At 37.7% G+C, this 19,293-nt stretch overlaps 1 protein-coding gene across 1 annotated transcript in view; it reads right to left on the minus strand.

Moving 5' to 3' along the window:
* fbxw7 (F-box and WD repeat domain containing 7) overlaps positions 1 to 19,293 on the minus strand; it is a 103,170-nt gene that overhangs the window by 32,604 nt on the left and 51,273 nt on the right. The gene's annotated exons all lie outside the window — the stretch shown is intronic.

Raw genomic sequence — 19,293 nt, forward strand, 5'->3', positions numbered from 1 at the left:
CCCACCTACCACCACTTGTTGCACAAGAAAATGATGCACGTACCACGCCCTAAATAGCATACCTGTCAACCTCCAGGGCTCCATGCCCTTACAAACTGTCGTATTTTCCCTAACAAAATACAAAGAAATCTTACACCCAATTTTTTTTCCATACGTGTTTATTTATGTAGTTTAACATGTTTTATTGTACATGTGTTTCGTTATATCATTCTGTACAAATTCTTAATTAAAAAAAAAAAATCAAGAAAAATTGTTATCAGCGTAATTAAAATATCCATTAATAACACTTTCAATTTAGATTTGCAAATAGATGTTTTTGGAGGAAAAAATTATTTGGCATTTCTATTTTGTAAACCAAACTACAATATCAACCATTGATGTGTAGTGCCTAATTTCGACTCCCCTGCAAAATCCTCCCCCCTCGCGTGAACACGCATTCTGCTGCTCTTCCGACAATAGCTTTATTGTTTTAATAAGCTTATTTTATAGAATACGATTGCTATTGTCTGAAGCGCAGCAGAATGCGCATTCACGCGAGAGGGGGAGGATTTTGCAGGGGAGTCGAAATTAGGCAGACGCATGCGTTCAGTAGCTTCAAACGCTCGCTTCATTTGCAACGAATAAAACGATACCGAAATAAAAGCTACCGCGGCGAACTCGTTTGACTTGATTGATTTGCCGATTCGTGATAGTCGGTGGATACCAGATGGTACCCATAATTGACAAATTTGCGATTTTTTTTGTACGTCGTACACATCTTAAAATGCATAACAAACGTACTTTGTACGGCAAAAACGTACAGGTTGACAGGTATGAAATAGACTACCCCCAAAATGTATGTCCTTAAAAAATAATAATAAAAGTGCTATGAATACAAAATAACTCATAACATCATAATGGCAGCACACGAGAAAATGGTTCATTAAAAAAGGTTGCTACAGGGGTGGCAGTCAATACTAAAGCTGTAGCCTAGATGGTAGGGCGCCCGTCTGAGACTGGGAGGTCGCTGGTTCAAGCCTCGGCCGAGTAATACCTAAGACTTAACACATTGGTACTCATTGCCTCCCTGCTTGGCGCTCGGCATTAAGGGTTGGGATTGGGGGTTTGGTCATGGCTGCGCCCTGTTTGGCTGCGGCTGCATCGCCTCGCTACGGGTCAAGTGTATCGACATTTCGTTCTGTGTGCATTGTTACAAAGAATGACAATAAAAGTAAATTCTATTCTATTCTATTCTAAAGGCCAAACATAAAACTGATTCAGGAGGATGGGGCTTGGGGATTTTGTGCTTCATTAAAGGGACAGCGTGAAATAATTAGCCCATCCTAAAGGTAAAGAAAAACGTCATTCATTAAAAAAACAAAAACAATATTGATTTGAATGATGATCAAATGTAGAAGATCATAAACATGCATATTTAATACTCATAGATCAATACATTAATATTTATTTTACATACGGGGCGGCATTAGTTCAGGAGGTAGAAGGTTCGATTCCTGGCTCCTCCGTGATATATGTCAAAGTGTCCTTGGGCAAGACACTGAATCCCTAATGCCCCCGATAGCAGGTTGTTGCCTTGCATGGCTGACGCTGCTATTGGTTAGTGTGTAAAAGGGAAAAGTGTGAAGCACATTGTAAAGCGCTTTGGGAGGTCTTCATTGACTTGAAAAACGCCATATAAATGCAGACCATTTACATCAGTGATTTTCAACCACTGTATCGAGACACTAGTGTAACCGCATAACAGAGATCGTCAGGTGTGCCGTAAGAAATAATCCAATGTCACTTTTTTAAAATTTTATAAAACATTTATGAACCATTTTCTGCAAATGTGTCATTGTCAATTGTCTGTGCTGTAAAAACTGGGGGTATTATAAATTATATTGCAATTGAACATACTGTTCAGTGTAATTTTATAAAATTTTTGGTAAGTGGTGTGCCGCAAAATTTTTCTAATGTAAAAAACATTCCCTTGCTCAAAAAAGATTGAAAAACACTGATTTACATGACACCAGACTTTTACCTAGAGAGAGGTGACAACATTGTTTGCTACCATAAAACTTTTTTTTACTCCTTTTCTTTTTTTGTCTGTTTTTTCTTTTTTTTCTCATATTTTTCTTTGTTTTTCATCAGTTCTTCTTTTTTATCTCTTTGAAACCTTGTTTTTGTTCTTTTTTCTTTATTCTGTTTTGTCATCTTTCTTGTTTTCTTTGTTCTGACTTTCCTTTTATTTCTATCATTTTCTTTTTTGTTTCGTTTTTCTTTTTTTTTTCCTTTTTCATTTCCCCTTTTTTCTTTTCTCACAAAATGGCTTGGCTATAAAATGAGGAGTCAAGTCATGTTTATTTGTAAAGCCCTTAATTACAAGAAGTTTCAAAGGGCTGTACAGACTACAGATTATTATTACACCAGCCACTGATCTAAAACCTAGACAGGAGCAAAGAAAAACTAAAAACCTTACCATGAGCAAATTGAGAAACCTTGAGGTAATAATCTATAGAACGTATGTGTGTTTTAAGCCTAGATTTAAACAGTCATTGGAGTACACTGATAAAAAAAAGCAGCAATCATAATCACGGTCAATATTTTTTTTTAATAAGACAGGAACTTTATCTGAAAACCCTGCACAGATTTGGACAAAAATCAGTTCAGGAATTGTTGCGTAATCCCCCTGATGAATGCATGTACTAAACCCGACACGCGTACCTGTGCTGGCAAAACTGTCCATAGTGGTCGTCACCACAGTCACAAATATATCAGTGTGACGAACTGCGCTCCCTGTGACACTGAGCGTCGATTTCACAAGGATTCAGATGGCAAGCATCACTGTGGCTTTTTACATAGTAGCCGGATTTACAAGAAAAATGTTGCGGTTTGGTCACTTTGAGTCGCCGTAGTTTGTATTATTTAGCACTTGTTTTCAGTTGCACAACACAATAGTTGTATATTATGGTCAAATATTACACAATGTCTCTAAGATTTAATTATTATTGAATTATTTATTTATCAATCATTTTGTATTCATTTATTATTTATTTATATTATATCAATTTTAAGATTTAATAATTATCTCAGATGAACCACGACAAAGTGTTTCAACCATTTTATTAAATAAATGCTTGGTAGCTGACTACTTAGGACGTTTAGCTCATAGTTCAGACATCAATTCCAAAGGTTCAGTTCCAACGAACTTTCTGTGAATACTTTGCAAGTTCATCCACACATTCCAAAACCATGCGTTTGTTATTGACTGGAAACCAGTCCAATGTGTGCCTTTCTCACTGCCCAAAGTCAGCTGGGATAGGCCAAAGCACCCCTGTGAGGCTGAACGTTTAGATAATGCATGAAAACATAACATGTCCTCTTCTAATTTTGAACGATTCACTACATATTAGGCCAAGGCACAAGTACACGCTACACTACATGCTTGATTGCAATTAGACTACATGAGAATCTAATCACATAAGTAGAGCAGCTATTGCACTAAAGGAGGGGGTGGTACTGATATAAAAGTAATTATCTTCGGGGCGGCGTGTTGGTGACTTAGACTTCCTGATTGTGCTGCTGCTTATAATTAAGCATGGATTATTTGCATTAACGCTTGGAGATATGGTACACATTTAAAGCAAACATTGCAAGATCCCGGATGCATCAGAATTCCACTGCGGATATTTTTTCATGTTGAAGCCATGTCCCAAAAGTTGTGTAACAATTCCCCAAATACCTATTGCAGATGCTCCCCTACTTACGACTATTCAACTGACAAAAAACAGTAGATACGAACTTTTCAGGATGTCGAAAAATATCCGGGCATCGCCGTAAGTTAGATTTCGTATTGTGTGCATCTTTTTCCGAGTACAGGACATTACTCTAGTGCTTCTTTCTGCCGCTACCTGCGTGTGGCGCTGTGGGAGGTGACCCAGCATCCACAGACTTCCTCTTCTGGTCACAGTCTCAGTTCGTGTGTAAACATACTATACTGTGTCTCCAGCTTGCGAAAAACTTTGACATTTTTATTGTTTCATATCTTGTGCATCAATTCAATATGGTTGGTGTAGCACTGAGGAGGACCTCTTGAAGCTCATCCTCCAAAAGTAAGTTGAACTTAACTTTATTCATCTTTAAAGAGCATATTATTTTATGAAATGTTTATTTTTTCATACAATACCGGTTACGTAAACATGCTGTAAACATACTTGTACAAACCTTAAACATACAAAATATAGTACCGAAGCAACTTACGGACAAATTCAACTTACAAATCTCGTAAGTAGCGTCTGTATTCTTATATTGAGTAACAATTTTACAACAATCAAATTTGATTTACCTTGAAACCTTTTTTTTCACCAAGACCCCCAAAAATATGATTATGACTGTCCACAACACTGCAATAACACAAAATGAGACTATGCAACAAGTTAATATACTCCCTGAAACGATGCTCTTCATTAAACAACATCCAATAAAAAAAAAAGCAAAAATGTGAATAGTGACATCCTCTAACAGGCTGGCATAGAAAACATTCCATTCCACTTTGTGCCTGTCATCTTTGAGCAAAAGAAAAACAAAATGAGAACTCGTACTTAAGTATATTCCAATTCTAATATTTACTTAATACTGTGTCTCTTAACATTTGAATAAGATGTTGGATCTATCAAGGAGAGCCAGCATTGTGCCAACCTCTAAAGTACAACAGAAGACTTCATTTAAAGCGCATAAATGATCTCAAGCAAAGGATGAGATGGCAGAAAGCGACCAAGCTCTCTATCAGGTCGTTTGTGCACCTGTTTGTTTACACACAAGCTCAAAAGGACCAATATTAGCCGGTCACAACGTTGCAGCTGACAGCCGAATTATGCTTTGATTACCAAAAAGCAAATCTTGGGAAAATGATGACCGTGTTAGACACTAAGAGGCCATTTATGTGCATTACTATTTTTGTCTGTTTTTCCAGTTTTCACAAATCGACGGATGAGAGTGTATTTCAATTTAACATGCAGAATTCTTAGAAGAACTGTGGAACTGTTATACTACCAAAATAAAATTGCGGGCTTCTAGCACTTGTGAGTTAAAACAGAAATAAACAACTCAGAAAAAGAAGAGGATTAAATTAAACTGAATTAATCACACAACATGAACCTAAAACAAATACTTGGGGGAAGTAAAAGTGCATTATCTTAAAGGTGCTGTAGCAAATTTGGAACTTCTAACTTGCTGACACCATCTTCTGGCTTGTGTCATCATTGCACCATCTGTAAACCTCCATGATGCCCATGAACCTACATGTAATTCTTAGACATGCTCGAATAAACTCTTCTTTTTTTAATAATTTTTGGGATTGGGTTGGCGTTTGGATTATAGTTGAAGTATCTTTTTTAGTATATCAATGCTTTACTAAAAAATAACTTAAGTGTTGAGCATAAATTCACTTAGCCCCCCACCTCCCCTTCCTCTTGTGTTCTGCGGACTGAACAGCTAAGCTAAAAGTAATATGAAAGCAGGTGGGTGCGGTGAAAAAATACAAGGGCTCTTTGAACTCGGTTGGGCATTAAAACATACTAAATAGAGAAAATATTCTGTCAAATTTTTAAAAACACCTAAGGGCGCAACCGACCATTTCAGATATTAATTTATTTACCGTTTCATTACTCCTCTGAAATGAATCAGCCATCTTTTCTACTACTGAAAAGGTTCTGTCGCAAGTAATAATCCTTTGCGTAACATTTGTCCCCCGATTCAACTTGATTCAAAACTGCTGCATTTGCTTCAAAATGTAGCATCCAAACGACTGCCGATAATTGCTAACGCTGACCTCTGCCTGCCTATTTATTTTCTTTGCAGCCCATTGATGTCACACGGGAGATAACAGTGGCTCTTGTCTTCATTTTCTTTTTGACCCGACCCCTTCAAACGTGAACGTTGCCGTGGCGTGGGTGGTTGAGAGAGAGAGAGATGTTAATTCAACTCCATGCGGACGTTGCTCCATTATATTTTGCCTGTTGTCGTGATTCATCATTTCCTTATTCATCCAAATCCCCCCTTCCTTCTCACGCTTTGCATCTGCCATGCTTGGAATGAGGCTTGCACTTCTGCTTGTTTTATTATTAGAAAGCTATTCAAGCAGGGAACCCACACTAAGTACTCATTCCTTTCCACAAAAAGAGGACAATCGCACAATGACGCGCTCCTGTTTAGAAACACATCGCTGCCCAAGAGGTATTTCGGCCACAAGTTCACCGCCTGGCATTAAACATTAGCTGGAGAAAGGCCCATTCTTTTTCCGGATTTGGATGGGTTCCCACCAGCAGGATTTGGGGCGGCATGAACCGCTGTAGTCTTTCGCTCGACAGCTGTTTCGGAGTATCACTCACTTCTTGAACGATGAGCTGAGTAAGCGCTCCACCTTTGTTTAAGTGCCACAGAAAGCGTTTTGATGTGTCGCAATGTTCATGCAAACTAAATGTATTTGATGCTCGGGCTGCACAATTAAGGAAAAAAACGTAATTGTGATTTTTCAGACCAGTATTGCGATTTCGATGCGATTTTCAATTAATTTTTTAAGTGCATTTTCTGTGCTAGTTCTTTTTTTGTCAGTACTCAATCATAATAACATGCTTAATTAACCTTGAGAAAACAACATTTTCTTCTTTGTTGAACTTTGTTAGGGTTGCTGTCTGTTGACAATTTTTTACTTTATGATTCCTGCATCGATGTGAGTACAGTACCTACCTACCTACGAATTGCAATAGATCGGCAGTGGTGGCTTAAGATTTGTTAGCCTAGCTGTTAGCTTAGCAATCCGACGCCGCCTCAGTCAATTCCCGGACGTCAAAAATCTAGGCAGAACCCGATTTTCTGACTGCTGACTTTCCTCAGAATCCGATTTAAGTAATGAATTTATTTTCACTGTAACGTGATGGTAAAGCTACAAACTGTGGCGTTTGTTTTGGTGACCATTTGTGTACGCGCGGTTGGCTGACTGGCGGCTTACACCACCCCATCAAAGTCGTGCACACACGTCTCGCAAATTTTGCCACGCCTTTAATGGTTGGTGCCATTAAAACCTGCTTCTGATTAACAGGCGATGTTTAACCCTGATAGGTGACAATTCTTCAACACTCAGTCAATCAATAAACAAATTGGACCTTTGAATCCTTGAAAAAAACGCAGTGTTATGCGGTTACCCTATTGCACAACGCCACATCGCAATATCGATTCGATTTCGGTTAATCGTGCAGCCTTATTTGAGACAAATTAATTTTTTCCCTAAGAAGAAGAGGCAATGATTTTTAAAGTACTGTAACTGATGGTGGTCTTTGACATTAGCAGCAAAAGTTTAAAACATAAAAGGCAAGTTCTCTGTTGCATTACAAAAACATGCAAATTGGGGTTGCAACAATTAGTTGATGTTTTGAACAAAGAAACAATAATAAAAATAGTTAACAATGAATTCCATTGTCGCCATACACATGTTTCCAAGAGAGAAAGGCATCTCCACATGAATACAAAAGCGTCTGTCTGGAATGGTAACAAACATACAGAAATGGCAGCGCCAATATCAAGTATTCGTACCAAAACTTCTTAAAGTTGAGCTTTTTAGCGTGCTTGTTGGTAAAAAAAGAAAAAAAGAAAAAAGGCTACTTTTTAAAGTTTGCAAAGCCTACCTAGTGTATCATGGCAGTAGATGTGTGACACACGAATATTTAGCGAGCACGCCGAACAGTTGAACAAAACGAAGTGTAACTTCAAGTAACATTCAAACCAATATTTTGATGACATGCATTGTACATTTTAGTGATTAGAAGTAAAACTGATAGTTTGGTAAGCAAGTTGTTTATGCGAGAGTTATCTGAATAACTAACAATATTTGGAATTGTTACTGACAAAGCAAGGCATGTCAGCCATGTATGGTCCTTCCTAATAGTGTAAGCATTTTTTGGGCTGGTGCGATTTATAATGTGGAGCAACTTGCAGTCAGGAAATGCGGTATATGTATTTATGTCTCCACTGACCCAAGCACAGTGCCAAATAGGTGCATTTTTATTTGAATTTTGTATGTATCCTGAGCATGTTCAATTAAAGATTTATTTTTAATTCTAGCCATTTTTTGGTGTTTATTATTATTTGCCACATCATAAAATCAACTTCATGCTAGATTAAAAAACAATTGATTATTCGACTAATCATTTCAAGTCTTTGAATTGTTGACCATTGACATAGTCGTTAGTTGCAGCCCTATTGCGAAGAAAAGATGCATATTATGGAACTAACCAGGGCGTTAACATGTAAGGTTTTCCAATTTACAGAGCGAATCATGTTTTGGGGAAGAGTATTTCCCTCTCTATAATGGGAAATTGCAGCAGTCCCATTACATATATATATATATATATATATATATATATATATACATATATATATATATATACATATATATATATATACATATATATATATATACATATACATATATATATATATACATATACATATATATATATATATACATATATATATATATACATATACATATATATATATATACATATATATATATATATATATATATATATATATATATATATATATATACACACACACACACACACACATACAAAAACGCACACACACAGCATTTTTAAAGTTAAGTGACCCTCAAACTAGGCAAATATTTGAAGCTAGGTGTCTTCAGAGAAATTTAGGTGTGAACGGAACGGCTTTGAAAGCGCTGGATGTTTCAGACAAGACTGCAGTGCGAAAAGGCTACATCGTCTCTCAGCCTTTAAACAACACTTTGGAATGCCTGGCATGCAGGAGAGGCCGAGTCGTGGCCTTTCAATGGGGCAGCCTCTCCTTTGTCGCTGTCCTTCTGGCCCTTATGTAAAACTTTACCCCCACCTTTTATCCACCCATCCCCAATACTGACCTAGTGCGCATTTAAAACTTAGATCGCACTGGTTACACCTCCATAAACCCAGTAAAGCAAGTTGGTTTTGTATCAGGAATAATAAGGTAATCCTTTTATGCAGCAGAGGTTATATGGAAACGCTCATTAGCACTGCAGCACAGCCGGATGGCTTCTGGGAAATTACAAACGTTAACATTTTAGCATTAACACACAGCCTACAGCTAATCTTTAGAATCTAGGTCCTCCCGTAAGGATAGAGTTCATGTTTTAGGAATAATAACACTTTTCTTAACCCTCAAGGGCACTTTTTAAATCTATTTCGGACAGCTTGGGTGCATTTTGTCCGTACAATGATTGATACACTTCACTTCCAGGGTGTATTCTCATCCACACTCATAGAATGTGGATTCAATTAGTGTTTATTAAGTGAAGCTCATTTTAACCCTAACCCTTAAAAAAAAAAAAAAAAAAAAAGTATTTTGACGTCAAAATATGGAACATGGCTGGGGGGCTAAAACATTCGGATACCAGAACTTTTTCTTTAAATGTTTAAGAGTTCTGCCTACATATCTAGTCTTTTAATACAATGAGAAATTTTGCCTTTGGCCGAGAGATGACTTCACAATTGTCTCATAAGTGTGATATACAGGACTGTCTCAGAAAATTAGAATATTGTGATAAAGTTCTTTATTTCCTGTAATGCAATTAAAAAAACAAATATGTCATACATTCTGGATTCATTACACATCAACTGAACTATTTCAAGCCTTTTATTATTTGAATATTGCTGATTTTGGCTTACAGCTGAAAAAAACTAAAAAAATCCTATCTCAAAATATTAGAATACTTCCTCAGACCAAGTAAAAAAAATAATTTTATAACAGCAAAACTAAATCAAACATTTGAAAATGTCCATTGATGCACTCAGTACTTGGTTGGGAATCCTTTTGCACGGATTACTGCATCAATCCGGCGTGGCATGGAGGCAATCAGCCTGTGGCATTGCTGAGGTGTTATTGATGCCCAGGATGCTTCGATAGCGGCCTTCAGCTCATTTGCATTTGCAGGTCTGGTATATTTCATCTTCTTCTTAACTATACCACAAAAACTCTCAATGGGGTTCAGGTCAGGGGAATTAGCAGGCCAATCAAGGACAGTGATGCCATGGTCAGTGCACCAGTTACTGGTGGTTTTGGCACTGTGGGCAGGTGCCAGATCATGCTGGAAAATGAAATACTCATCTCCATAGAGCTTTTCAGCAGATGGAAACATGTAGTGCTCTAAAATCTCTTGGTACACAGTTGCATTTACTCTGGACTTGATGAAACACAGTGGACCAACACCAGCAGCTGACATGGCTCCCCAAACCATTGCTGTCTGTGGGAACTTCACACTGGATTTCAAGCAACTTGGATTTTGCTCCTCTCCAGCCTTTCTCCAGACTCTGGCGCCTTGACTTCCAAATGAAATGCAAAACTTGCTTTCGTCTGAAAAGAGGACTTTGGACCACTCTGCAACTGTCCAGTGCTTCTTCTCCATTGCCCAAGTCAGATGCTTCTTCCGTTGTCTTGAGTTCAGAAGTGGCTTGAGCATGGGAATACGGCTATTGTAGCCCATTTCCCGGACACGTCTGTGAACTGTGGCTTTTGATACCTGGACTCCAGCTTCAGCCCACTGTCTTTGAAGCTCCCCCAAATTCTGGAAGCAGCTCTTCTTCACAATTTTGTTAAGGCTGCGGTCATCTCTCTTGGTTGTGCAGCGTTTCCGGCCACATTTTTCCCTTCCAACAGACTTTTTGTGGATATGCTTTGAAACTGCACTCTGTGAACAGCCTGCTCTTTGAGAAATTTCTTTTTGTGTCTTACCCTCCTGATGGAGAGTATCAATGATGGTCCTCTGGACAGCAGTCAGATCAGCAGTCTTCCCCATACTTGTGATTTAGTTTACTGAACCAAGCTGAGTGTTTTTAAGGCTCAGGAAACCCTCGCAAGGTGTTTCGAGTTAATTAGATGATTCAGGTGATTAGTTGAATAGCCTACTTGTATACTTTTTCATGATATTCTAATATTTTGAGATAGGATTTTTGAGTTTTCTTAAGCTGTAAGCCAAATTCAGCAATATTAAAATAATAAAATGCTTGAAATAGTTCAGTTGATGTGTAATGAATCCAGAATGTATGACATTTTTGTTTTTTAATTGCATTACAGAAAATAAAGAACTTTATCACAATATTCAAATTTTCTGAGACAGTCCTGTAATTGTATTGTATTAAAGCCTTTAGTCTATTGTGCAAGCTCTTAAAATAAACAGAAATGTGCACTTAAATTCTAGTGTGAAGACAGAAAAAATGGGTTTTGATGCTTTTTTGCACCTTCTTCAGTATTTTAAAAATGCCCAATGATGGGCTGATGGTTAGCAACATCGACTTCAAATTCATCATCCCCTAGTTTTCTTAAAACTAAAAATACAACTTGCAGTGGAGCTAATGCAACTCCACTCTGGGTTAATCTTTTGCATTTGTATGTTGGAAAACTCTAAAATGACACAAGTTATTGTAAGTCCTCATGTATTCGTATAGCTAAAACCTTATTCCATGTTTAATCCTGTTATGATGAATGACTTTTGCATGTGGCTGCAGTCTGAGCAGTTCACATTCCATAGTGGTATTTTAAGAGAGTGGGAGGTATTGAAATGTGTCTATTATGCACCAGGTGATTCCTGGCTGGGAAATCTACATTTACACTGGCATGCATACACCACTTTAATCATGGCAAATTACATATCTCTGTGCGTGCTCGCTGTTGACTCTGAATTTTAAGTTCTAAAGGCATTTGAAAAATCTCATTCAGACACATTCTCACCTTGACCTTCACTTCACTTCATCCCACTAGCTTTGAAGAGTTTTACTTATCCCGTGCACACAACTGCAATCATTTTTAGTGAACCAACATAGGGTTTTGGGAAAGACCTTCAGTATCTTTTGATGAAGGGTGTTAGGCAATAACGCGTTTAAGATAGCCAAAAGACATATCTTAAATCTATAAAGTTATTGCTGGAGAAATATCGTAGACACTACAATAAAAGATTGTCTAGAAAGGCTTATCATGGTGTCTTTCGACTCTGTTTTTTTGTCTGATAACGACAAAACAAAATTTAAACAGGTAAACAAGATTAATACAACCATGCCAATCCTCTCATGTATTTTAAGTTTCCTTTACACAACACTCCCTAAAACCCATTTACACTTTGAAGAATTTGGATGTCGGGGAAACCCTGATGAATAATATGATTATTTACCTGTAAAATCCTTATTATCTTGGATTATCTTGCCAATACTTACATTGATTTAAAGGAAATGGAACACCTGCACTTTTTATAAAGCAAATAAATTAGTAAATAGGAGTTCTTTTGTGAAGAAGAAACATTCGCTTGCATTAGAAATGGAGCAATGGTTTCTAAACCTTACATCTGGTTGTATTTGACAGCCAAACATTTGAAACAAAATCAAGGGAGGTAATCCATGTTAATTAAATTCTAATTTCATCCAGTAAAGGGTGTTTTTTATCTTGTTTAGATGTATCCACCCATCATGCTTGGAAAGCAAAGGTTCTTGTCTAAAGTGTCCAGTTTTAGATTAGCGCTATCTTCGATGGGCCACCAGCAGCGCTCCTGATAGCAGGCTTGACTTGGAATGACACAATTCTGCCACCAGAGACCATAAGTAAAAAAGACTGAAATTCAAGCAAAAAGAAGGCTGGGGAATTGAAAATCTCTTTCTCAGAAATCTTTTTGAGGCTTGAAGTAAAATGATGTATCACAAAGCAAAAAATACATAAAAAATGTAAAATAAAATAAAATAAAAAAGAAAATGGTGCAAACACATCTGAAAAATACAAGGGAAGGATTATATTAAGCTGATTTTGAATGTTGCAGAAGAATACTTTATTACCCAATGCTTAATATCCAAAAATATTTAATAAGAATGAAAAATAATCGCACCTGTAAACCTAATATGTATGACTAAAATATAAATAAAAAATGTCCTTATAATATTGTCCTCCAGTAAACGAGGTTATCACTTTAGAGACGTAACATGTAAAACAGAGAAGAGTGCTAATAACGCTATATTAAGAGAGAACATGCATTTTAAACCAAAAAATGGCCCATTGGTAAGCTTGTTTTCGCAATATCAGAGAGAACGCTTCGAGTGCAAAGGAAAAAATATATAAAACGAATGTGAAAACTGCCGGCTTTGTGTCAGGCATTTTCTGTACCATTTCAGTTCTCAAAAGAGTTTGTGTGTGACAGTTTTCTTACAGTCATAAACGCCTACATAGTAAGGACACACACAAAGCATCTTCCTCATACAGAAAACAAAAGCAAGGTCAAAATGATAGTCGTCTATTTTGAATAAAGCTTGTACAACGTATTATTCACCGAGGTCTTTACTCAGACACCAAACGGAATTGAAGATGTGTTATTGAATTGTACACCACCAGAATAAATAAAGCCCCACCAGCTCCTTGGTATGCTTTGAGTTTAAAAATGTTTTTTCTTCAGCTACATTTTATTGACGGACCAAAAAAAGCCAGTTCAAACCCAGAGAAGAAAAAGCAATGTAGATTTTCTGTTATCATAGCTGACCGCCATGACACTTAATCTCAGTGCTCTGCAGTTTGGGAATCCCTTGGCTAAAGCAAGCTAAGCAGGATTTATGGAGCGTCTGCAACACAGAGCCAGCAGATGGCACGGCAAAAGGGAAACATGCCCTTCTATTTGAATGATGCAGTCACAAAAGCATTCAAAGTGTGCCTTTAAATCAGGTAGGTAGCCTACGGCCTGCAATACACTTATGGCTAGCGATAAACCGTGTTTATCGTGGAAGCACTCTCGGAAATGACCAAACTAACTCCAAAATGGCCACTTCAAAAAACTAAAATTAAAATAAAAAACCCTCACCTCTAAAGGAATCTATTACAAAAATAATCCATTATTTACACTTGGGGATTATGACTGTGTGGGTGAATAAATATGTAAAACATTGTGGAATGCAAATGAACTAAAATAGAAACTCTAAATTACAATAGCAGATTTCCTTTGCCGATTGGAAGTTGGCTTCTTGAGATTTATTGTAGATTTCTAACATTTATGGAATATACTGTATATTAAGCAGCAAAGTCCACAATCCACCAATGTGTGTATTTTTTTAATCCGTTTTAGGGGGTGGTCTTTTTATCAGTTGCTATTGACAAAATATTATATTACAGTGGGAAATGTTTGAGGTTTTTCTGAACCAGGGGTAGACATCAATAGGACCTAACATTTAGTCTGACGATAAACCCTTACCATGTCATTTATAGTTGCCAGCAGACAGCACATGCAGAACATTTACATTTACGTTTACAGTCACCACAGTAAATGACAAAAAATTTTAAGATAAAAAAAAAAAAAAGGGAAATCCATTGGTCGTTGCCTGCAACGAATAATCATGGCTGATCTCACGACTGACAAAATGACCATTTCAGAAGAAGACTGGTGACATTGTGAAAACGCGTATTTGTTTATCAAAAGTCCAGCGGCCTTAAAGATGGCCCAGGCATGGTACTGGTGTTACACCGGCTTTATAATCTGTTTCAGATTGATCATGATGTTACTTTGATGTGAATATTTTAAATATATTTTGAATCCAAAGAGTTTTATCATTCCAGTGATATGTGGCATGACATATTTTGGTGACTGGTGACATCGTACGGACACGGCGGGCCATTGGAACGTTGTGGGGTTAAGGTACTGTATATTATTTAAACTCTTTCTGTGTAAATATCTCATGTTTCAATGTTGGCACATGCGGCCTATAGTCAGGTGCGGCTTATGTTTGTACAAAATGTTTTTTCTTTAATAATGTACTGGGTACGGCTTATAAACAGAGGCGCTCCATAGTCCGGAATTTACGGTAATCCAAATTTGCAGGTTAACTAAATTTACATGCGCTGCATTTTACAGCCTAAACGACATATTGCCAATAAAAAATGATCTCCACATGGTATGGGAATTTAGCCGACTAGCACAGTTGGGACTAACGTGTTACAAAGGAACGTGTTCATGGAATGCAATTACTTTTCTTGGTAACGAGTACTGTAACGCGTTATTATTACAATTTTTTTTAGCTAAACTGATGTTGCAGTATGGTGTTAGTCTGCTACTTATTGAAAGCAGTGCCTGAATGACAATGTTAACTGTTCCTCCTTCGCTCAGAATGCTACAAACCAAGCTGAAGAAGGGTGGGCGAGTGTAGATTTACGCACAAAGTACAGCTGAATACAGTTATGGTGGCACCGTCACAGAGTGCTGAATTTCTCCTCATGGAGAAAGTCTCTTTAGTGTATATACTCACATCTAAGCCATATTTACAAACATAAAAAAAAACTGAAATCAGGGGTAAATTAGTCACTTTGTATGCACATATTTGGTTGTGTATCACCAGTAGCAAATGTTAGGCTGTGCCGTTACAACAAAATCAATAGAACATAGAATTTATAGTAAAAATGTGCTGAAATTTGGTCTATTTATTTGTAAAATGATTTTGTGATTAAGTGGAGCTGAATTATCAGAAACATATCTGTAGGTTACTGAAAAGACAAATAAGATATTTTTTTGTTTAATAGATTCAGGTTGTGACACTAGACGATTTTTGTTTATTACATGAAATCTTGCATATAAACTGTAGGTAAATAAAAGGAAAATACAGGCTTAACGAAAACTTCTCATGAAAATTTGAGAGTGCAAAACGCTTTCATTTACTTTACTCCTCCAGATAATTACAATCCTTTGTTAAATATCACATCCATCGAAACCCCTTGACAGAAGCAAAAACAGTAGCCAATAGCCAAAGTAGCATATATTCAATTGACAGGAGCGAGTGTGTGGATCATTACACTAAGCCAAGCATCGACACTACAAATGACCGTTTTTTTTTTGACAAAAGGCGGACCGTAATGACGGACATTCGTCTGGTGCTTTTAATCCAGACCGATCCATCTGCTGTGGTTGCGTCTCTAACCACATCCGGTAGGACAGCTGTATGGTAATGCGCACGAGAGGCAGGAGGATTGGAAGGCAGACGACAGGAACAAGGGGCCCCCTTCACAGCAGGGAGACTTGGCAGATAAAACGTTCAGGAAACAAATAAAAACCTACAGTTGCCAGAGATAAGCACAAATTGAAAATGATGAAATTGCCAAGCAGATGAACTGTTAAATTAGAAGAGAAAATCCATGCTGCAGATCTTTTTTAATTTTCATTTCTTAAACCGGCAACTTTTTTACAGGTACACTTGTCAATTTCTAGTAGAGGACTTCAGACCAGAGTCAAAAATTCTCCATGATCGCAAAGTAGTGGAATACAACGTTTACATTTCAAGTCTGATATCTGGCAGTTGAGTGAACTCAATGTTTATTGAATATAATCCAGATTTAAAACCATAAAATATATGTGCATTAATAAGAAACTATCACAATGGGGCATAAGACAGGCATGGCCACCAAAATCAGACTGTTTAGCTCGCTGAGCATCCTCAAAGTCAGAGTATCTTGCAGACTCAAATGCTTTGCTTGGCCCCCGTGTCTGAGCATCCGTCTTGTTCCCACAATGTCTGCGCCATGTCCTCATGCTCCCCCTCTCGCCTGATCGTTTTGTTCTTGTTCAGTCAATCCTTGCCAACATGTTTATGTTCAAGTAGGACTACATCTAATTTTATTGTGGTTTAGCGTGTTGTATTAACTTTCTCCCCTAACAATAGGCCGCAACAAGGTTAGAGATAAGAGGGAAGGAAAACTGACAACATTGATTGAGTCGAAGAAGGAAATTATTGTGAGATAAGAAAAAGGTATATATAAGGTAAAGTAAGTGGGTGGTTCCATCCCTTAACCATTGTGGTTGTAGGGGCATCCTTTCCTGTGAAGTGTCTTGGGCAAGTACCAGCCTGGTGGCGCCCATCCCTCTCCTGGCCAACAAATGTTTCCACCCGGTCTCAAAACGAGGACCTTTCGCGTGTTAGACGAATCTGCTAACAACTGCACTACGAAAACATCAAATGGCTTAAAATGGTTTGATTTGTATTTTTATCATTGTTACAGATTTTATCACCTGTATCATCCAGACATTTAAATGATTTTCCTTGTTTAGGAACACGTTATATAAATATTTTGGGCAAGTATTTCTTTTATTATAAGGATATTTTGAAACAATTTTAGGAGGTCAGCTTATATGTGATGTAGGTTTATATACATGTTTATACAGTACATAAATAGTCTTAGGGGGTCGGCTTATATGAAAAGTAGGTTTATACGGGAGTATATACAGCATGGGTCGGGAACCTTTGGCACAAAATCCATATGTGGCCCTTTTAAGAGGACATATGGCTCGGAGATAAAAAAGTAAATTGCGCAACAACTTGATGTATACTTACACTAAGAACTAATTATCGCAAATGCAATGCTGAGGCAATACTGACAAGGCTTTAAGATTGGTCCAGTATGTATTGAAAACAATTTTCACTACAGTTTACAGTCAAGGTGTAACACCAACAGAGCCCGGTTTGGCTGTACATCGCTAAATAATCCTTTATGTGGAAGTTCGCTAAGAATTCCATGTTCATTGTTTAGACACTTTACAATGAAAAGCCACACAAAAAAACTAACTGAAAACAAGCATTTTACCCAGAAGCTATGGCAAGGCCCCTAGAGCAATTCGATTGGGTGAGCAGTAGGAACGGGCAGAGCTATACACAGGACAGGAGACGCACACTCCTCCTCACCCAGTGCTGTCTGCACTCAAGGTAAATACGTTGGTATCCTCATTTGCAGTATTTTGTGACATTTTTATAAAAAGAACTGGTTTTGAAACCATTATTTAGGACAAAAATGACAAAATTAGCCTCAACACTCTAAAGTAACTGGTAGGGAAACACATTTAAAGTGGAATATTTATATTGGTATGGTACAAAGGCTCTGTCATTATCATTTCATAGACGTTATCAAATCATTAAATGTCACACAGTGAAATACAACCTGCTGAAGAATTATCCTTTGTCTGGAGAGCGGGTTTGGCCTTTTTTTTTAACTTTTAACCATTACACGCCTAATGCACACTGCACGCAATCAATAAGAAGACCATGCTCTCCACATTTCTTACGTCTGCACCGCAGGTCTAGAAATACGCCCTGGGAGTAGGGCTGTCAAAAGATCATGGAGCGATTGGAGAAACATTTATAAAAGAAGTAATTTTATTGAGGCAAAATTTTAGAAGTAATGGGCACACACCTATTAAGAAATTAAGAAGAACAATGTTTGGGGTATTTATTGCAAAACCACATTAAGTTATTATGTACGATAACACGAGACGCCATCATATTGTGCCATGTGATGGATCACCTAGCGAAAACCAAAGTGAGATGCAGTGTATTCTGTATTGTTGGTTTTTTACTAACGCAAATGTTTTTTTTGTTTTTTTTCTAAGTGACAACTACAGCAGCTGCACTGCTTTTATTTCCCTTCCGCAGCACGAGAATCGGCAGCCTGACTGATGTCAGACACTTGAGGTTGGAAGGATACGCTGGCTGGAAGCACCAAGCAGTTTCAAATCAAATCAATACTTGAACAGGTCAAGCGAGTTACAGATCTAATCGCAACGTTGCAATGACGGAGGACAGGCAGGGGCGTGGGCAACAGAGGACCCCCACCACTAGCCCTGTACATCCCCCCAGCACCCATCAGTTGTAAACGTGTTGCCTGGCAACAGGAGTCTCTCCATGTTGGCCTCCAGGCTGCAGTGAGCGCCTCTGGCCTCATCAGGGATAACGCCCCGGCTTGCTGTCTATGAAGAGGAGCGCACGTCTGGCAATTTAGTGAAGACGTTTAGCAGATAGTGCTGATTAAGGCTTCAATTTCATGGGGATGATCCCCTCACCCGCACCCCCATTTCCCTGCCCAGAGGAACAAAGATAAGATCTCACGCAGCAATTTCATGCCCCAGCAGAGTGGAAACAATCATTTAGGGGAAAAAGAAGTGTCTTTAGTATATCAGTTGAAGTATCTGCCCGTGAATTTGATTGTGACACAATTTAATTGTTAAGTGGGACAAGAACTGGGTATTTGCTAACAAGCGGTATAAAAAAAGAAAAACAATCAGCTTTGATTATATTTGAACACTTGGGCCGGTATCAAAAATGGTGAATCATAACCTCTATGATGGCTATAATAGTTAGGGCCTATGTTTTGTCCCAAAATTCTGATGGCAATATCATAGCTACGTCAGCAAAATTATAGTGGGTTGTTCCGTTACTTCACACAGTGCTTCTGAACAATTAAATATGGATTTCCAGAGAATAAAAA

Source organism: Urocampus carinirostris, chromosome 8, assembly GCF_059441175.1.
Source record: "Urocampus carinirostris isolate Australia breed hairy pipefish chromosome 8, RoL_Ucar_1.0, whole genome shotgun sequence".
Taxonomy (NCBI): Eukaryota; Metazoa; Chordata; class Actinopteri; order Syngnathiformes; family Syngnathidae; genus Urocampus; species Urocampus carinirostris.